This window comes from Eptesicus fuscus, chromosome 3 (genome assembly GCF_027574615.1).
Source record: "Eptesicus fuscus isolate TK198812 chromosome 3, DD_ASM_mEF_20220401, whole genome shotgun sequence".
In the NCBI taxonomy this organism is placed as follows: Eukaryota; Metazoa; Chordata; class Mammalia; order Chiroptera; family Vespertilionidae; genus Eptesicus; species Eptesicus fuscus.
Window position 1 is genome coordinate 13,514,202 of NC_072475.1, and position 22,074 is coordinate 13,536,275.

Below are 22,074 nucleotides of genomic sequence, written 5' to 3' on the forward strand. Positions count from 1 at the left end.
CCCACACATAAAAAAATAATCTGGTTAAGTTTTGTTGTTGTTTTTTCTCTCTCTCTTTTTCTTGGGCTTCATTTTGCAATTTTTTCCTGTTTAACAAATATTTTCTTCAGGTACCTACAGTGCTCTTAAATTTCGTGATAATGTATAAATAGTACAAAATCATTAGTAAATGCTATAATTAATTTTTATTTATATTTTCAAATAAATTATTGTGTGAATTACTATATGTTTCTGACACGTGGAGTTTTATTAGGGTATAATTGGTATACAAAAGACTGCATATTATTAATACATGCAATTTGGTAATTTTGGAAATATGTATACGTATGTTATCATCATCACAATTTAGGTAAGAAACATATCAGTCACATTCAAGAGTTTTAGTTTGCCCTTTTGTTGTCTTTATTTTCCTCCACACAAAAGATATGCTGAATATAGCGTATCTCATAGCTTTAGAATGGTAACTGTTTTAAGAAATATTTCTTAAAATAAGTGCTTTGGGGATTACTGTGATTAATAAAGTTGCTGAAAGCTCTTTCTTAGGATGCATTTACCCAATGTTGATTATTTTTAAATCCAGATTTTCATGTATTTTCAAAGACCCTTTTATTTAGAAGTCTTTTCTTCTATAAATGAGAATTTTGTTTTTTTAATACTTTAACAACAACACATATTTAAAGAAGAATTTATGATATAATATCCCATAACAAAATCATCTAATCTAATAATAGACAAATATGCAAATTGACCGCACCTTCGCCACACCTAAGCCACGCCCACCAGCCAAGCCACGCCCACCAACCAATCAGGACAAGTATGCAAATTACCCCCAACAAAGATGGCGGCTAATTTGCATATCAAGACAGCATTGAAAGAAGCCAAGAGCTGCAGAAGGGAGTAAAGCTTCGAAGAAGCAAGCAAGCCGGGGGGCGGGGGGGGAGGGGAGGAGAAGGGAGGAGCGAAGTCAGGGCCGGGGGCGAAGGGAAACGCAGGCGGGCTGGAGGAGAAGGCGGGGCGGGTGACAAGGGTGGAACAGAGGCGGGATAGAGTGCAGCAGGAAATCCTATTGCAGGATTTTTCCTGCAACGGGAACGCTAGTTTTATTATAAAAGCACAAGGAAGTATTAGTGCTGTTTAAAACTCAATTGTTTGGAAGGTAAGATCATTTATGTATTTCTGCCTTATTAAAATGTTTGCATTGTAAAACTTCAGTTAAAACTCAACTTATCTACTATGTCTGTGCCAAATTCTAACCTGTTCCACGGTCAAACGATAAATTGGGAGGGGGAGAAAACACTTTGAAGTATGATCATCCTGCATCAAATCAAAATTTTGCACATAATATATACCCCCAAGATGAGTGTGATTAACTTATTTATTAAATGGGGGGGGGGGGAATCCTGAGATTTTATAGATATCTAACTCTAGAACGTGCCACAATGTTTAATTTGTATTTGAATCATTCACATTAATTCTACCCTAAGATTGTTGCCTTTTCAAATATGGTGAATTACTAGAATGGCCCTGGCCAGGAGTCCTGACCATGGTACAATAGTCACAGTGTCTTCAAGGACATAACTGACTTTCAGGAACGAATGTCACCTGCAGCCTCACCAATCCTCTTTCTCGAACAACCTAACCTTTCATTATCTAATAGTCTGCCTTCTGTCACTGACAGTTTCTTTACAGCCTTCATTCATTTAGAGCTTCCTCGAGCGCCTAAGTGTCTGTTTTTCAAAGGCATCTGATCACCCCCTTCAAGACTTCATTCTTTTTCCTGTCACGTTTTATCTTATTGCTAAAAGTGCTGAAGTTGTTAGTAATTTATGGCCAAACATATAGGAAAACAAGATGAGTATACTTGGCATATTGCATTTGATGATACTGAGAACTTGTTCTGATTATATACATTTATTAGACATTATATCCCACTAAAATTTAAAGAAAAAAAAACTTACTTTTAACAGATTTTAACAATGAAGTAAGGTTTACATTTAAATATTAATTTCATTACCTTTAGCTTATTTTATATGAGTTCATCAAACAAGTAATTTTTTTTTATCAGCCTCAGACTTTCTATCATAAAGTAGAGGTAGTTGTAATAAATTTCTACTGAAGAATAGGTTTTCAGTGGCCATAATATGTTATTTTGTATGACAGCTCTGATAATTTAAATGAAAGTAGTTCATTATATTTCTGCCTTTCACTATTTTTTTTCTACAAATAACTTCTATTAGCTGACCAATAGATTATGTACTCTAGGTGTTCAATCAGCCATTTATTTTGGTTTCATTCTGTTAAATTACCCCCTGCCACACCCCAAATTTCCTATGCAAAATAAAATAAAAAATGAATTGTTTTGAGTATTTAGACATCTTATTATATATGTTTCCTGCAATTTCTAAAGATACAACATCTTGTCACCTGTGAAATATATACAATTATTTTTTGCAATTATTCACATGATATTAGATAAAATATTTGCTCTACCCAAATACCTATTCTAGGAGATCAGTGAAGGAAAATTGTACATACACCATTTTTTTGCAAAAGTTTGAAAAGAAGCATAACCATCATAAAGCGGTGGCCAGTGCCCTGGAGGAGTTTAATAATATTTTTTAAAAAGAGCATAATGTAAAGTAAGAGACATATGCATGTGGGTTAAAATACTCCCAGGCTATTTTTACCACTTTGTGACAGAGACTAGCATCTAGAACTGAGAACGATCGCCCAAAGATTTTCAAAGTGGCCCATAACGCCATGCATTCACAGGAGGTTATTCTATTTTCATGAAAATACCAAGGTACATACATTACGTAAGTATAAAGGTAAGTTTTGTATGTAGCGCGTGTTGAAGAAGCTCATGAAGAAGATGTGAGCCCTGGTTCGATGCGATGGCTGACATGAGTGATTGTAGGCTTCCCACCCGTCCCCTGTTCAGAATGTGCACTCCATGTGCCTTCCCCACTCCCAGAAGTTGCCCCAATAATACAGCCTTGAGATAGGAATGTAGTGATGAGATTAACTGGACTAGGTATTAAACCGTTAGGTCTTCCTCTGTGTGTAACTGAATCCAACTAAGGCCCCCACTATATAAACTTTTAAGACTCCACGGGTGGGTGTGGAAAACTCCTTTTCTTGGGGTAACCTAAGACAAGCCTCTTGTCATCCCCCTACTCATTAAACCTGCCACAAACAATCTGGAGTAGGCTGCCTCTTTCTTCCATCTCCCCCTGCCTTCAGCATACAGGCTGGTTTCAGATTTCCTCTGGGAAACCACCAGCCAGTATTGAAAAGCAACAGAAGGGCTCAGCCGGTGTGGCTCAGTGGTTGAATGTCAACCTATGAACTAGGACGTCACAGTTCGATTCTCAGTCAGGGTACACGACCGGGTTGTTTGGCTTGATCCCCAGTGTGGGACACGCAGGAGGCAGCCGATCAAAGATTCTCTCTCATCATTGATGTTTCTATTTCTCTCTCCCTCTCCCTTCCACTCTGAAATCAATAAAAGTATATATAGGAAAAAAAGAAAAAAGAAAAGCAACAGATGGACAAAGAAGAATCACCTACATCATTCCATATTACTCAAGGGTTAGAGGCACTGATGATATGAGAATAGTTTGAAGATCTTGCTTTCAATTGCTATTCTGAAGCTCACTTCGGTCTTTTGCTATAGCAACACATGTAGAAGATAACATATATTGGAAGGAATCCTTGATAGTATTTCGAAAACTGCTTAATAATATGTCCAGCATGTTATCGTGTAGCTGGATAATTTATTTTTCTTTCTAGCAAAAAAAAAAAAAGCATTTATTGTGTGTAATATTACATTAAGGCACTTTCACTCACTGCTAGGATATGGAAAGGTTTAAGAGATTTTTTTTTAATAATACAGGGGAAAGATCAGATAAGCTGCCTGTTGAGAAAGACTTGGCCTGTGGTTGCTTTTAGCTCTAAGGCCATGATGAAGAAACAAATAGCCACAGAGGAGACAAAGAAGAAAATGGTTAACTTGTTAATGAATTTTAATCTCCAAGTGTGCATTTGTGTGGAAGAGTATAATGTCAATGTTCCTCAGGCATGGTATCATTCGTATTCCTAGGCCTTTCCTCGGTGAATATAAAGAGCTCTCTAAAGGCTGTTGGCAGGTAACTGCGACAAGAGGAATACCTCAGGGATATTTGTTGCTTTCACGAATGACAAGGCTGCAGTAGGGTCCGAAGGGCTCAAGGACATCACCATTTGCTGCCTACTCTTTTGCTGGTTTGTTATGGTATCCCACGGTGCCTGGGTGTAGGGGAACAGGGTAAAGACATAATGTGGTGGTGGGGAAAGTGAGAAGTGAAGATGGAAAGTAAGAGAAACACCCCAGGGACAACAGAATCTCATCGGTTTGCTGTAAACCAGGGCAACATCTCCAACAGATTACAAAGCTTCCCTCTGGGTGATGAACCATACAGATGGCTACAGAGTCCATCAGTACTCAAATATCAAGCCTTACTAAAGAGAAAACCTTAACACGACTTCAAAATATTTGAAGCCAGTGGTAAACTGAACCTAAATAAAGCTTAATATAGCCAGATCCAGCTCACCTATAAAAGAAATCAACACAGCTCTCTCCCCCTACAACATATGCAGATCAATTACAGAAGAACCTGTGTAGGCTGTTCTGGGGTTACATTTTTTACTTTGTTTGAAACAAATCAGTTGAAAAGAAAAAATTCTAAAAATCAAATGAGTTACAAAATGAAAACAGGTTAATAAAATTATATTAATACATTAATATGTTAAACTATATTAATATGAAAGTAGATCTCAAGAATAGAAGTATTATCAGAATCATCTTGCAAGAATTAACTGCTTACAAAATCAATACATTTTTAAGTGTATTTGCATCTAATGAAAAGGAAAACTGAATGATACCATCCCACTTGAACATAATTACAAATGTGTTAGAACATAAAAAAGGTATTGACAGAACTTAAGAGAAAAATCTATTTCCATTCACAATTATGTCTGACAAATTAATCTCAGAATGTCAAAAATGGATAGAGCAAGTTGATTCAAGTAGGATAAGTTTAGAATATTTGAATAGCACTGCAACTTGACCTGACCTAATTGACATTCTTTTCTGATATGCAAAGAATATTTCACCAATATTGACAATATAGCCCATATTTTGAGCAATAAAATGTCTCAGTGAATTGCACAGGGTTGAAGCAATATAGTCTGTTTCCTTGTTGTAACAGTATTTGTATAAAAAATCAATAATAGTAAGTTATCTGAAAATTTCCAATATTTAGAAATTAGGGAATACACTAGTAACACATATTGATGGGGTAAAGAAAAGCACACAAAGAAAATCAGAAAATATTATAACATGGTTAAAAAAAACTACATAAAGATAAAGCCAAAGCAGTGTTTAGATGTAAATTTAGATTTTTAAAATGTTACATTACAAAAGAAGCAATGTATATCAATAATCTAAGCTTTATCATTTAGAAACAAACAAAAAAAAACAATGTTATAACAAAATGAGAGGTTAAATCGTGGAAATAAAGACAGAAATCAATGAAAGAAAAAGCAAATACAAATTAACAAAACTAAAGTTTAGTTTTGAAAAACATTTATAAAACTGACAATGCTTCAGAATAGCGATATTGGAAAATATTAAATATCAGAATGTTAAATGGCATAGAAATAATAATAAGATAATAGTATAAACTACTAAATGGCAATGATTTGAACAAAATAGATGGGATCAAGGAAAACGTTGTAATATCTCACACTAACATGGAAAGAATTACAAAAATTTTATTAGTTCCTTATTTATTATAACATGTGTTTGTAATTCAAGACAACCTTCCCTCAAATACATTGTTAGGCCCATTTGCTTCATGCTAACTTCTTTCAAAGACTATTAAAATAAATAATGAAATAATAATTCCAGGAAATCAGTAAGGAAATTACCAACTCATTTTATTAAGCCAGGTAAACACTGATAATAAAAACCTGACAAGATATTACCAAACCAAAACTACGTGCTACTCTATTAGAATATATATAGGAAAATGTTCAAGTCAATATTAGGACATTTCATTCAAAAATTTATAAAAACAGTACTATTTCATGACCAAGTGAAGCCTATTTAAACCCTGCACAGTAGGTTTAAAATTAGAAAACCAACAGTAGCATTCAACATATTAAAAGCACAAGGGGGAAAACTCATGTGTTTATCTCAATAGAAGCAGAAAAAAAAAATAATAATATAAAAAATAAACAAGCATTCATCATTATTCAAAGAAATCATAGGAAACTAGGAACACAACTTCTACTAATTTTATAGGAGTGCTCTAACAAAGTATGACAAACTGGGAGACTTAAGAGAACAGAAGTTCATAGGCTCACATTTCCTTTGGCCCAAAATCTCAAAAAAGTTTCAGCAGGGCCAAGGCTCCCAGGGAAGGTGCTAGGGAAGGACCTGCCCAGGCCTGGCTCCAGCCTTCTGGTGGACCTCTGGCTTATGGTGTTTTCCCTGTGTATCCATCCCTGTGTCCAAACGTTTGTGTGTTGTTGTTTTTTTATGAGGACACCAGTCATATTGGATGACTGGCCCACCCTAGTCTTGACGGAGCTCATTTTAACTAATTATGTCTGCAATAATCTATTTCTTAAGAAAGTCACATTTTGAAGTACTGGGAGTTAGGATTAAACATTTGCATTTGAGGGATACAGTTCAATCCGTAACAGAAGTGAGCCTCATCATCTTGGTAAACATGCTAATAAAAAGAAATGACCTTTATATTGTAATTAATATTGAGACATTAAACAATCTGTTTCTCTGAAAGGGAGAAAAGCAAGCAAAGATAGCCATTTTCAGCATTTTTAGTCAACAGTGGCTGTTAATTCTAGCCAGTAAAGCAAAGCAAGGAAAAAAAAAAAAGTGTCATTAACACTGGAGAAGGAGTTAAATATCTTCCTTCATTTGCAGATGTAATTATTTATTTATAAGTTCCAAAGACATTCTCAAAAACAACTATAATTAACATCAGAATACAGCAAGTCCACAAGATACAAAAATCATATTTTTATACAACAGTGATGGACAATAGGAAATTATTTTATAAAACCAATTTACAGTAGCATCAAAAATATTAAACACTCAAGGATAAATTTAATGCATGATGTGTCACAGTTCTACCTTGAAAACCACACAACATTGCTATGATAAAGACTTAAATAAATGTAGAAATATACTATGTTCATGCAATGGAAGACCCAATCTAATTGATATATCCATTTATCTCAAACCATTTATTTATCCAACCTAATTTCAATTAAAATCGTATTAAGTGACTTTAGTTTCCAGCCAAGATGGAGTGACAGACATCAGATTTACTTTCCTGACAGAAACAACCAGGACAATCAAACAAAAGACATGTCCAATGGTTTTAATGATACTGGACATCAGACAACAAATGGCGGTGGCCCCCAATACAAATAAAGTGAGCTCTACCATTGTTCCTGCTTAGTGCCTTGAGGGAGCAGCACTTGGTGATGGTGGGGGTTGGGGGAGTGGGACTCAGGCAGGACTGAGGTGAAGCATGATAGAATCCATAAGTGGCATAATTGAGTGTCTGGGAGAACAAGGAGTGAGGTACCGGCGAGGAGAGAGACACACAGAGAGAATTCCAGACATCTTCAGATTGCCTCCCTCAAGTTCTGCTTAGAGTACTGATCAATGTAGCCATGTGAGGCAAATACCTGAGCTTACATCACCATGCATTCAAATCTTATGTGCATTTTTAAAAAATATATTTTTATTGATTTCAGAGAGGAAGGGAGATGGAGAAACAGATAGAAGCATCAATGATGAGAGAGAATCATTGACTGGCTGCCTCCTGCATGCCCCCACAGGTTAATTTCATTTGAAGTAAGCCCATCCTCATGCAATTCATTGTTCTTCAGATGAGTAAACTGAAAGATTAAATGATTAGTACTGATATAAAATATTCTCTAGTGGGGTTACAAAATAAACTAGACTTTATTCACAAGGTGGAATATATTATCATATCAGATTCCAAAATATATGGTACGCCCTAGCCAGTTTAGCTCAGTGGATAGAGCTTTGCCCCAAGGACTGAAGGGTCCGGGTTCGATTCTGGTCAAGGGCACATACCTTGGTTGCAGGTTCCCCGGCCCTGGTCAGGGTGCATGCAGGAGCAACCAATCGATGTGTCTCTCACACATTGATGTTTCTTTCTGTCTCTCCCTCTCCCTTCCACTCTCTCTAAAAAAATCGGTGGAAAAATATCCTCAGGTGAGGATTAACAAGAAACAACAAAAGATAGGGTTCAAATACAGAAGCTTTAATTCACATTAAAGAGCATAGCCCCAACCAAAGTAGATGCCATTTTATGTGGCAAGAGTTCAAGAGATGATTCTTATTTATTAATCATGATGCAAATGTCATAGATAATTCAGTACTTGATCAGGATGTATAATACACTTATCTATAAAGGGGAAGAAAACAGGGAACTGAAGATGGAATGATGGGATCAATATTTAATTATTATTTTCAACCACATTGAAGAGGTTCAGTCATCTGCATTTGAACTGTGGTTTGCTCACATCTTCCTGGAGTGATCTTCTTTATTATTATTCATTCTCTAGTGTAGCATGAAGGAATAACTCTGGGGTGAAGCCTCAGACAGCAATTAAGCACATGGGCACTTATTCTGGCTTGTTTTTCCCACAGAACTTGTGAAATGATGAATCAATCCTAATAGTACCAGAATCATTATTTACATGGTAAATGAGATTATTGTACAAACATTATTCCGTATGGAGATTATGAAAAGAAGAAATTTATTTTAAGGAGTTTTTGTAATCATCTTTATAAGTTGATATAAAATCACATTTTTTTTCAGTTACTAAAAATGCACAATATTATTTTTAATTAAACTATTTCGTAGATGTTCTTTTGTTTACATGCTTCTTTGATGCTTCCTCGTTACAGAAATATTTGCAAAATTGTAGACATGTTTAGTATTAAATCAATCTGTACTTATCTAATTGAGTAAATTTCTTATAAAACTTCAACATGCCATGTGATGTAAACATTTGTTTCTGTAACTGCTATGCTCCTCTCTAAATCATGTCTACATTGATCCATGGAGTGATTTCCTCTGCAAATGCTTTTTTTTGGTATTATTTCCTTAAGAAAAATCTGCTCATAATATAAAACAATTTACTGTTGAAACTTTTAGATATTACCACCTTATTATTTCCTTCTCTAACCTCTGATAGAAGTGTCAGCTCATTCAAGAATATGTAACTGCAATGTAAATTAGCAAATGATTTTCTGGTAGCTAGAGGTTTTGTGTTCTGTGAGAATTATACCTTAAAGTTAGGAATATGCATACATAAACATATTTTAGGTAAATATTTTAATAGGTAGCATATGGTGTGGCATTTTATACATGTACATACCAGTTGTGGTCTGGGTGATTATTTGACTGATGATAGAAGCAAACAGATTTATTTTTGTCTCAACACCACAATCACAAGATGAAAGGAACTGCAAGCTCAAATCCCATAATCCTTCTTTTATGTGCTAATTAAAATATCTCACATGCTCATGAAATGCTTGCTCAGCTTCCTTCTTCTCTGCTACCTTCACTTTTCATAATGTCACTGGATTTTCTGTCCAAATCCCAGGCATTCTTAGGCTTTTTTCATCATTTCCCAGTGGTTGTCTCCTATAACTGATATTAACCAGATGACTGTCAGCATGTCAAGGTTGTGACCCACAGCTGAAGGAGAAAAATATCACTCACCCCAATTTGTGTTACATCCTGCCCGTCTAGTCCTTTGGGCCTGCTGTAACAAAATACCACAGACTGAGAAGCTTATAAATGACAAACTTATCCCCCACAGCTCTGGAGGCTGGAAGTCAGACTTGAGGGTGTGGGCATAATAAGGTGAGAGCTGTCTCCTGAGTCACAGACCTCCCTTTGTGCCCTCACATTGCAGAAGGGCTTAGGGCATCTCTCTGGAGTCTTGTCTATTCTAGAGGGTTTCATTCTCACGACCTAAGCACCTCCCAGATCCCCACTTACTAATACTATTATCTTGAGGGGTTAGAATTCCAGTATATGAATTGTGGGAAGGTGTAAACATCAAACTATAACAATGTCAATGGCTGAAACTGATTTGTTTACCCCAAGCATTGCCATTTATTTACAAATATTTTTATAAAAGCATCGTGGCCAAAGGTACAGGCTTTGCAGTCAGGCTATAGGAACTCTTGGCTCTCACACTTGACTTCAAGCCACAGCTTCTAACCTCTAAGGAGCCATAAGGATACACTGCTCATTGGGCATGAAAGTTGTGCAGATTATGTAGAGGAATGTAGACAAAGTGCTTATTTTAGTGCTGGGAAAATAGCAAGCATTCGGAAAACTGTGGGGAATGGTATTGCATCATTATAAATATTAAATAATAATATATATTATTTCTGCATGTATTGAGTACCCTTTAGAAATTAAATCATGCATGAACACTTAGATACAAAGAGCTAGAGACGTACAGCCACCATAATTAAGAACTGAGAGTCTCTTCAGCTCTCCTTTGTAAGAAGCACCAGACAGTAGGTCAGATCTTCCCTCTTACAATCAACAGGGCTAACTAAATACAATACAATTTCGTGCCTTTTTTATTCCTAGTAATTTCTAGTAATTCTAAAAGATTAACAAGCAAAGTAAAGACAATCAGAAGACAAAGAAGTAGAAAAATACTGTTTCTGTTTCTTGAAGAGGTCTTAAGAACAGTATGAGTGAATGTCTGTGTGCATAATAAATTCTATTAGCTTTTAAAAACTACTTACAATAAGTTTGCTGGGTTGTTTTTTAACCCTAAATTTTGGTCACCAATAAAGTCATTGAAGTTGCTAGATACTAGAAAACACATACTTAGAAAGTGGGAGACAAAGGAGGGGTGATTAAATGGAGATGTCTGGAAAAAAAAGGGATGTTATTCAAATTATAATTAAATAAATATGCTTAATATTTTAATCACATTCATGAGAGATTCTCTCTACATCTCAACTGCACATAATAAAGACACCAAACTATGAACAAGAATGATTTAAAGTAAGAAACAATGACAATTTTGATTCAGATACATTTTAAAAATATATATTTTTATTGATTTCAGAGAGGAAGGGAAAGGGAAACAACAATCATGAGAATCATTGATCGGCTGCCTCCTGCAGACCTCCCACTAGGGATCGAGCCGCAACCCTAGCATTTGCCCTAGACTGGAATCGAACCTGGGACCCTTCAATCCACAGGCTGATGCTCTATCCACTGAGCCAAACCATCTAGGGTCAGATACATTGTTTTGAACTAAAATATCCCGTTTCTCCATTACACCTACAGAGATTATTTGAAGAATTTAACTGTGCAACTCCAAGCAGAAGAAAAAAAAAACATGCATAATATACACTGAGTGGCCAGATTATTATGATCTCTGAATGCATAATCTCGCCACTCAGTGTGTGTGTGTGTGTGTGTGTGTGTGTGTGTGTGTGTGTGTGTGTGTGTGTGTATTAGAGGCCCGGTGCATGAATTCATGCATAGGTGGTGTTCAGCCAGCCTGGCCAGGAGGAGTGGACATGTGTGGGTGGCTGGCCTGCCTGCTGGTCAAATTCCTGGTCGAGGGGACAATTTGCATATTAGTTTTTTATTATATAGGATATACACTGAGTGGCCAGATTATTATGCGTTCAGAGATCATAATAATCTGGCCACTCAGTGTATATTCCTTTAAAAATATAATTTAAAACAAAACCTCCTCTCAACCCAGAAAAACCTCTCCACAGAAATAGAAGAGAGGGAAAACAATTGTATTATTGAATAAGCATTAAACCACTTTCTGGTTTAATGTGATGTGTATCACAGGCAAATTGCTCAGAGATTGTAGTCAGAAAGAAATCTCACCCTCTCATGTAGATAGCTAAGCAGATACAATCCATTTCATATATCTAGTCAAGACAAGTAAGAGGACTTAAGTAAGTTCTCAAGTAAGAGGACTTGACAGCACCATTTTTTATTACATTTATTGTTGTGACCATGGTAAATAGGACTAAAAAGGTTTCAAGTTCACATTTCTAATACATCATCTGTGTACTGCATTGTGTGTCTATTCCCCAAAGTCTACCTTCTTCCATCACCATAGATTTGACCCCTTTTACTCTTTACTACACCCCCACTTTCCTCCCCCTGGCAACCACCATACTGTTGTCTGTGTCTATGAGTTTCTGTTTGTTTGCTTTTCTTCTTTGTTCACTTGTTGCCTTCAGTTTTATATCCCACAAATGAGTAAAATCGTATGGCTCTTGACTTTTTCTGTATGACTTATTTAGTTTAGCATGTTAGTCTTAAGATCCATCCTGGTTTTCAACCATGAGCAAAGATAAAAGACAGCACCATTTTTTTTTTTACATGTAGTGCATACAAAATTCACTAGGTAATTGTGGTGACTATCTATCTGTTAGATATATATTTTTTCATTATTCAAAGGGAAAGTTAACTTCTCATTTATTTATGTCAAGAAGTCGTTTTAAAGGTTGGAGTGAAATGCCTGCCTAAGATAGGGACATACCCTCTCACAAAAATTGGAGATTGCTTAAGAAAATGACTTAAGAAAAAAAGATGTTAATTCAATGGTTTTGTGTTTCTGATTTGGTTTACTTGAAATCATTTCTTCAGAAACCATGTAATAAGTTTGCACGGTGACAGATAATTACTACAATTAGTGGGGTGACCACATTTCAAGGTATAAATATATCAAATCATTTTGTTTTACACCTGAAACAAATGTAATTGATATAATACAGTATACCAACTATACTTAAATAATAAAAATAAGTAAGATATATTAAGGGGAAAAATAAAAGAAACCATGGTTAGGACTTGGAGCATTAAACATTTCAAACCATATGCCACTTTTATATTATTTATAAACATTTTTCAGTTAAGACAGAATAGATAGCCGGTTCATAGACATCAAATTTTATAATCAATTGCCCTAATGTCCATAAACTGATACAATAGTAAAACCGTCAATGAGAGTTTTTCTATAACTAAAATCCATGAGAGGAAAAAAGCAAAAACATAAAGTCAATGCACAGATTTATTTCTTGCTGAATCTCTGATTGCTATGCTCTTAAGTAATATTTTTGCTATATTTTGTTATAGAAGTATCTTTCAATATCTCACAACTTTGGAATACTTCTGCTTATTTTAAATTAAAATGTACTTTTCTTACCATGAGATAATAACATAAAACACTTGTATAATGCTGTTAATCTGTTAATGATTTTTCTACCTTTTTAAAATTAAATTTATTAGGGTGACATTGGTTAATATGATCATATAGGTTTCAGGTATATATGTCTATGTTACAAGATCTGTATATTGCACTGTGTTCCCACATCCCAAAGTAAAACTATCTTCTGTCACCATACATAAGGCCCCCTCCTTCCCATCCCTCTCAACCCCTTCCCTCTGGCAACCACCAGTTTGTATCCATGAGTTTCAGGTTCCTATCCCACATATGAGTGAAATCATATGGTTCTTTTTTTTTTTTTTTTTTTTTAAATTTCTTTATTGTTTAAGGTGTCACATATTTGTCCTCATCCCCCCATTCCCATCCCACCCCTCTCCCCACGCATGCCCCAATCCCCTGTTGAACTTAACCGTTGGATAGGCTTATATGCATGCATACAGGTCCTTTGGTTGAACTCTCCCCCTCCGCCCACCCTCTCCCTCTGAGGCCCGATAGTCCGATCGATGCCTCCTTGCTTCTGGTTCTGTTCTTGTTCCTCAGTCTATGTTGTTCATCATTTCCCCTAGATGAGCGAGATCATATGTCACTAGATATATACTAATAAGAACTGAATGTGAGACGAGCAATAATAGTTATGCTGACAGGCAAATGAATCAATCTGTAGCGAGCTTCCCCCTGGACCAACAGTTCTTTTGAGACCCAATTTCAATGTCCAGTAGTTCCTTATGTGTACATGTCAGCACTGACCCCTCAGCTCTGGATGGTGGACAAATGGTGGTAATGGAGGTCCGACTCCCTCTGGTTTGGTCTCGGCCGAACCCAGGGGCACGGCGTCACCCGGACTAAGGGGCACGTGGCCTCACCCATACCCAAGGGGCGCGTGGTCTCACCCGGGCCTGGGACCCAGCCTCACCCGGATGGATCCAGGGGCGCACGGCCTCACCCGGACCCAGGATCTGGCTTCACCCGTACCCAGGGACGCTTGGCCTCTCCCAGACCCAGGGGCACGTGGCCTCACCCGGGCCTAGGTGCACGAGGCCTCATCCGGATCCAGGGACACATGGTCGCACCCGGACCCAGGGACGCTTGGCCTCTCCCAGACCCAGGGCCACTTGGGCTCACCCGGGCCTAGGTGTACGAGGCCTCACCCGGATCCAGGGACACATAGTCTCACCCGGACCCAGGGACGCTTGGCCTCTCCCAGACCCAGGGCCACTTGGGCTCACCCGGGCCTAGGTGCACGAGGCCTCATCCGGATCCAGGGACACATGGTCGCACACGGACCCAGGGTCGCTTGGCCTCTCCCAGACCCAGGGCCACTTGGGCTCACCCGGGCCTAGGTGCACGCGGCCTCACCCGGATCCAGGGACACATGGTCTCACCCGGACCCAGGGACGCTTGGCCTCTCCCAGACCCAGGGCCACTTGGGCTCACCCGGGCCTAGGTGCACAAGGCCTCACCCGGATCCAGGGACACATGGTCGCACACGGACCCAGGGTCGCTTGGCCTCTCCCAGACCCAGAGCCACTTGGGCTCACCCGGGCCTAGGTGCACGCGGCCTCACCCGGATCCAGGGACACATGGTCTCACCCGGACCCAGGGACGCTTGGCCTCTCCCAGACCCAGGGCCACTTGGGCTCACCCGGGCCTAGGTGCACGAGGCCTCACCCAGATCCAGGGACACACGGTCTCACCCGGACCCAGGGACGCCTGGCCTTCCCCAGACCCAGGGGCACGTGGCCTCACCCGGGCCTAGGCGCACGAGGCCTCACCCGGATCCAGGGACACACGGTCTCACCCGGACCCAGGGACGCCTGGCCTCCCCCAGACCCAGGGGCACGCGGCCCCACCCGGGCCTAGGTGCACGAGGCCCCACCCGGATCCAGGGACACATGGTCTCGCCCGGACCTAGGGGTGCGTGGCCTCTCTCAGACCCAGGGGCACGTGGCCTCACCTGGACCTAGGTGCACGAAGCCACCCGGACCCAGGGGCGCGTTACCTCTCTCAGACCCCTGGTCGCGAGGTCTCACCCGGATCCAGGGGCTCACGGCCTCACCCGTACTCGGGATCCAGCCTTACCCGGATCCAGGGGCCCACGGCCTCACCCGGACCCAGGGTTCAGATTCGCCCGGACCCAGGGGCACATGGCCTCACCCGAACCCGGAATCCAGCTTCACCTGGACCCAGGGGCGTGTGGCCTCACCCAAACCCAGGGGCGTGAGGCCTCACCTAGACCCAGAGGCGTGTGACCACATCTGAGCCCAGAGGCTCGCAGGCTCGCCTGGACTCGGGTCTCAGCGGGGTTTGGTCTTCTTGATCCCAATTCCTGTTGGTCAATTCCCTCTCAGCAATTCCTTCGGTCATTTTCTCAGAGCTCCAGGGCGGCTGCCACAGAACTCGTTGGGCGGCGGGCTCGGCAAGGCTCCGGTATGCCCGGTGCCCGGCGGTGGGCTGGTCCGGTGTCGCTGCGTCGGCCCTTGGGTCTACAACGGTGGCCAGTCGCTGAGCGTGCGCACCTGGCCATTTCGGGGCATTGAGATTCTTGAAGGACTCGGAGGTCAGCAAGCACGGAGTCTCCCACCCCATGTCTCCCAGGGGCTCATCTGTCCGTGCTCGGCAGCGAGTGGAGCCGTCCCCTCAGCCGGAGACCGCCGGGGGAACTGCGCCGAGCACGTTCCAGGCCACCATTGTGTCGCCTGAGCCATAGTTCTTAAAGTGTGGACTTTGGGTCACCGGCATCAGCATCATCCTGCGTACCCCTCTCTTTTATTCTAGTTGTAGAGCATCTGCTCAGCCAGCCCCCCGGTCTTTCTGGCTGGTGTCTGCTCTGCTCTCCCGTCGTAGTCTCAATATTGTTGTGGTAGGCAACGATCAGGCTGCCGCCCTATGTCTCCATCTTGGTCCTCCTTTGTACAGTTAAGTCTTGATTGTTGTTGGTGTCACTGGGAGGAATTGTCCTCCAGGCCAATTGGCCGTGAGGACCCTCTTTGTCCATATAGGAAGAGTTGCTGTGCAGGAGACATGTTTGTGGGCCGGGTCTTGATGCAGCAATGCCTTGGCGCTCACTGAGTCTGCCTCTAGAATGCCTCCCTTATGCAAGTGATTGAAATCTGGTGTCCTCTCCCACCAACCACTAGATGCCCTCGTTTCTGGGTCTCCAATGCAGTGTGGGTCAGCCACTACCTGAGGCACTCAGCAGGAAAAAGCTTCTGCTCAGCTTGGCTGGGGCGGAGCTACAGGGTGGAGCCTACAACCTTGGCTTCCTGTCAGCCCTGCCCTATGAGGCTCCTGTGTCTGTGTCCCTCTGTATTCCTTGCAAACACCTCTGAGAGAAACGCGCCCTGGAATTTCGCCCACTGCCAAACAGTCCAGTCCCTCCCCTAATGAATCTGGACTCCCAGATTCTCGCCTGGAACTGGGTTTCAGTGCAGTTGGAACTGGGTCTCAGCGCAGTCTGGCGTCCCTGTCTCCTTCCCAGCAGGGCCACCCAGTGGCGCAGGCAAAAGTCCGTCCTCTGCTCACCTTCCAGTGCGCGCGTCTGGAGCCGCCGCTTCTCTGTGCCTCCGCCACCACAGCCCAAATTCATTCCCCCAGCGTGCGCCTGGCTTCCCAGGGTTTCGCCCGGAACTGGGGTTCAGTGCAGTCGGAACTGGGGTTCAGCACGGTCCTGAGCTTATGTCTCCTTCCCGCTAGGGCAGTTCAGTGGCGCAGGCAACAGTCCGTCCTTTGCGCCCCTTCCCGTGCGCGCCTCTGGAGCTCTGCCTTCCCCCGCTCCTCTGTGCCTGCGCCCCACAGCCCAGGTTCATTCCCCCAGCCTGCGCCTGGCTTCCCAGGGTTTCGCCCGGAACTGGCGCTCAGTGCAGTCGGAGCCGGCGCTTAGCGCACTCCGGAGCCTTTATCTCCTTCCTGCCAGTGAACGCTGGCCAGGCCGTCAGCCGCCCCCTCCTCTCCGGCTCCATCCTCCCCGCAGGCGCGCGTGCTCGTGTCTCCGCCAGTTTCTCCATACCTCAGGCTTTTACGGCTCCCCCGATTGTCCCCGTGGCCTTCTCCTTCCCCCCAGCTGTGGGCATTTCAGTCCGCCAGCTCTCCTGTGGTTCTGGACGATGTCCGTTCTGACCTCTAGTTGTGCCTTTGAAATTGTTGTGCCCGGCTGCAGGTTAGGTGTTTCACCTATGCCGCCATCTTGGTTTCTCCTCATATGGTTCTTAGCTTTTTCTTGATCTATCACTTCTTTGTGCCTGAATTTCTACCCAGGTTTTAAGTTTCTCTTTAGAATCCATTAGCATCTCTTTTGAACCAGGGCCCCTTTCTTTTGTGTTTCTTTCCCACTCTTTCTCTCTCTTCCCTACCAATCTCAATCTTCTGCCCTCTACAGTGTTCTGACACTTTCACTTTTAATGCATTTTAAACCATTTTGAAATGCACACACAGGTATTTCCTAGCCCATCATTGGTCTAAGCCAGTGGTCGGCAAACTCATTAGTCAACAGAGCCAAATATCCACAGTACAACGATTGAAATTTCTTTTGAGAGCCAACTTTTTTAAACTTAAGCTTCTTCTGACTGCACTTCAAAATAGACTCACCCAGGCTGTGGTATTTTGTGGAAGAGCCACACTCAAGGGGCCAAAGAGGTGCATGTGGCTCGCGAGCCGCAATTTGCCGACCACGGGTCTAAGCTAATGGCTATCCTCTTTGTACCACAGTTGTATTTTCAACTATTACTGTGATGGCCTTACAATTGGCATGAAGTGACATCTTTTCTTCTCAACAAAATTTGCAAAAAATTTGGCTCTGTAATCCACTGGCTCTGTCATTCTCCCATCACCATAGAAGAAAAATATCATACTTAATTCTACTCCTCTCCACAGCCACTAGAGTGAATCAATTACTAAATGCTATATTTCATTAAAAATAGTTCAATGTATATTTAGTCCTCTCTCATCCCTTATATTAGACCCTGGATATCTCAAAATTGTACCAATCTATACAACCTATTCCTTAAATTCTATTTCCCTCTCCCACTTCTACCTGCCAGATTTCTACCACTTTTACCCCCAGATTAACTTTCTTTAAACATTGCTTTCCATGGAATATTGAAAACTCAAAATCCTTGCCAGGGAACAAAGCCTCCTCTCTGTTGTCTGACTTCGGTGGGCATCTTCAACACGGCTTCCCCTTACTTTCCGATCCCATCTCTCCTAAATGTTCTATGTGTAGATATTTGTTGACAATTTAAGTGTAAAGTAAGTATTTTGTTTTATAAGAAATATGTTTCCCTCTCACTATTTTCAATAGCAACGTAATTTATATTACAATATTTAATTTATATTTCATCAGAGAGTGGAAACAGAATCAGATTGGAATTTCCCATTTCAGGCAACTTCCTGAGATTTGGGGTTAGTCCAAGGAAGATAATATATTGCAGGAAGGGGGATGGATGTAGTCCTTGATGATACCTGACATCAATAACGATAAAGGGTGGAGCTTATTTCCAAGAGGGTAAATGATATCTATGGTCCTGCCTGATTGTCAGATTTTTAGCCTCTCTGGATTGCTGCTGAAATCTCTCTGGTTTCCATGCACATGGCTCATTCTGTCCTGTTGTCATCTTATGTCTCACATTTTGATACAAGTGACTTATAGCTTGATTTCAGTTTCCTATAATATTACAGGAGGCAGTTTTAATAGTCACAAATTTTCCCTGACATTCTTTGCCTTCTGATATTGCTTCTACACCTGCCTGTGGATAGCTAAGGTGACTGTACTGCTACACCCTGAAGCTATGGGTACAGCTCCTTTGATCCTAAGTTTTGGTGATACTTCCTGGTATTTGGGGCTATAACAGTTGTTAGCCCACAGAGAAAGCAGAGCTGAAGCCTGTGTTAAAGTATGTCTTCATCAGAGAAGATGCACCTCTCTCGGTTATACTTACATAGATTTCATTTGTAAATCTTGTTTATAAAACTCATCACATCCGATGGCTGAAATATTTTCTCCCTGGTGCTACAGATCCAGCTACGCTTTTCTTATCTTTCTACTACGTATTTAAGTTGTATCAAGAAAACAATAGCAATAAAGGGTGGAGCTTATTTCCAAGAGGGTAAATGACTACTGAGAAGGATTAACCACGACAATGGCTCCAGACTTAGTGCTCAGAATGTAAAATGACTTAAAATTATGGAGCATTTGTGTTTACTGATTATCAGGTTAAAGCTGTGTTCCCAAGTAGATGCTTATTTTCTTCCTTTAAAGGGATTCAAACTGTGTAGACCAGGTAGTCAGGTAAAATCTTCACTGCAGGAAATACAAAATTTAAATCTTTCAAAAGGCATTCCATTTTTTCCCCCTGTAATTAGGCAATTAATTCTACTGGGGTTTATAGACGACATGCAGTGAGGGGAAGAAAGAAAAAGAAAAGTTGTAAATCAAATATTTCAGTTTTGCTTTAAAGGTCACAGAATCATATGACCTACCTCAGAAGCATTTAACTGGAAATAAAGAACTCAGGAAACAAATTCAGTAACTCAAATTATAAAGTTAGTTAGTTGAATTATTATGTAGAAGGTTTTCTCTTTAAAAACTTACTAGGGTGTTTGAAAGTAGTTTTGAACGATTTTATACTGTGAACCATATTTTATTTATCCTTCATTGTTTTCAGATAAATATGTGATATATACAGGACTTGAATCCTCTTTCACCATGCAAATAAAAACAAAATAATGTAGAGGACCACCTGGGAAGGCACATGGGCATTTCTTTAAATTGTCAGCTGAGTCCGAGACGACTGGCAGAGCCGTGTCTTGGATACACATTTCCCCAAGATGGCGGAGAGTGTAATCATATCAGCCCAGGTGTCTAGATATGTAAATCCAGTCAAGCACTAGGAATGCTAGGGCCTACTCAAGAATGGAAATAAGCTCCTTTGATCCTAAGTTTTGGTGATACTTCCTGGTATTTGGGGGTATAAAATAAATGTGCTGCAAGGGCTCAGGGTCCTTGTGCTGGCTCTCCATCAGAGAGAATGGCGTCCCACCTGGCTCCCAGCTTGCTTCTATTTCTGCATCTGCTTTCTTTCTTTTCTCAATCCCTGGCCGCCTCCACTTAGAACCGGTTCGTTCATCTCTCTTTCCATGCTGGATGCAGAAAAGGGAGATCCCCGCCATATCTGTCCCCTGCAGAATAATAGAGGACTTTTTTCTTTCATGTGATGACATTAAAATATATTTTGAAATGTATAAACCAAAACGTTAAAATGTGGAATCAGAATCTTGGGGGCAAAACTTGATTTAAGTGCTAAAATATTAACAATATTCATTGCAAACTATATTTGTGAAATTTCTGTACAAAGTGATATTTTATGAAGTTAAATATGATTCTTAATTAATTTGCTCTTACTTTATGATGACAAAGATTGAAACAAAATTTTCATCTTAATAGATTAGTGAAAAAATAATTTTCAAAAATTAAAATATTTCAACCAATAGTATGATCCAAGCACAACTAAAAATCATTATATCAAGCACTGGTCTATTCAATTGTTTGTAGTAAATGTTATATTTAATAAATTACACGTAAATCATGTGTTCTACAAAGAAACAATATATCTTCCATTTAAACTCCCATGGTACACAGATATTTGATATATATTAGGACATAAAAACCAAGAAAATTGTCATATCCAAAAAAAGAAAAAACATCATTATCAATAACTACTACAACTCACATTATCTGATTGTGACTAAATAACATGTGTTATTCAAATCCTAGCCTCTTTGGCTCAGTGGATAGAGTGTCGGCCTGCGAACTGAAAGGTCCCTGGTTCGATTCCGGTCAGGAGCACATACCTCTGTTGCAGGCTCCTCCCTGGCCCAGGCATTGGTCAGGGCTGGTGCAGGAGGCAACCAATCGATGTGTTTCTCTCACATTGATATTTCTCTCTGTCTTTCCCTCTCTCACTCTCTCTAAAACTCAATGGAAAAATATCCTCGGGTGAGGATTAAAATAAACAAATAAATAAAACAAGCTGCAAAAGTGCCATTCTCAAGGGAGCATTTTTTCAATCCATTGAGATCTTGCTCCATTGCAACTGACCTCGGTTAGGCTCAAATAAACTCATAAAAATTCCCTACAGGTTTGGACATTTCTTATGTGGACACAACAAAATGAAAAATTAGGAATAAAAGGAGAGAAAGAATATTAAGTTTGGGATTCAACAAAATAAACTTATTAGAAATGACATCTAAGTGTAGGGACAAAAGAGGTAAAAAATATGGAATATAAATAATACCAAGTAATCCAGACTGGCAGGCACAAGGTGCAAAAATAGGTAATAGTGGTGTCTTGAGTTGGGACCATAACTTGGGCAGAATATGTTTTTGCTGATGAGGTTTATGTTGTTTTGTATGTTGATTGGTTGGTTTTATGTTGTTGTTGGTTATGGTTGGTATTTATATGTATGAAATGAAATATTATGCTATAGATTTTACAACAACATACATAGGTATATTTGTTGAAGATTAAAGAGTAATCACCAAAGCAGAAATACAAGCAGAAAAGTCTATATAAAATGAAATTTGATAAATGAATATAATTACCAAAATGAACAAAAGGTATCAGTTAAAAAACTAATTTAGAGCTGATAAATAAAACAATGATTATGTACTAAGATTAAAAAAATTAGGACAATTGATGGGGGTGAAATCTTTGTTAATTTTTCCCAC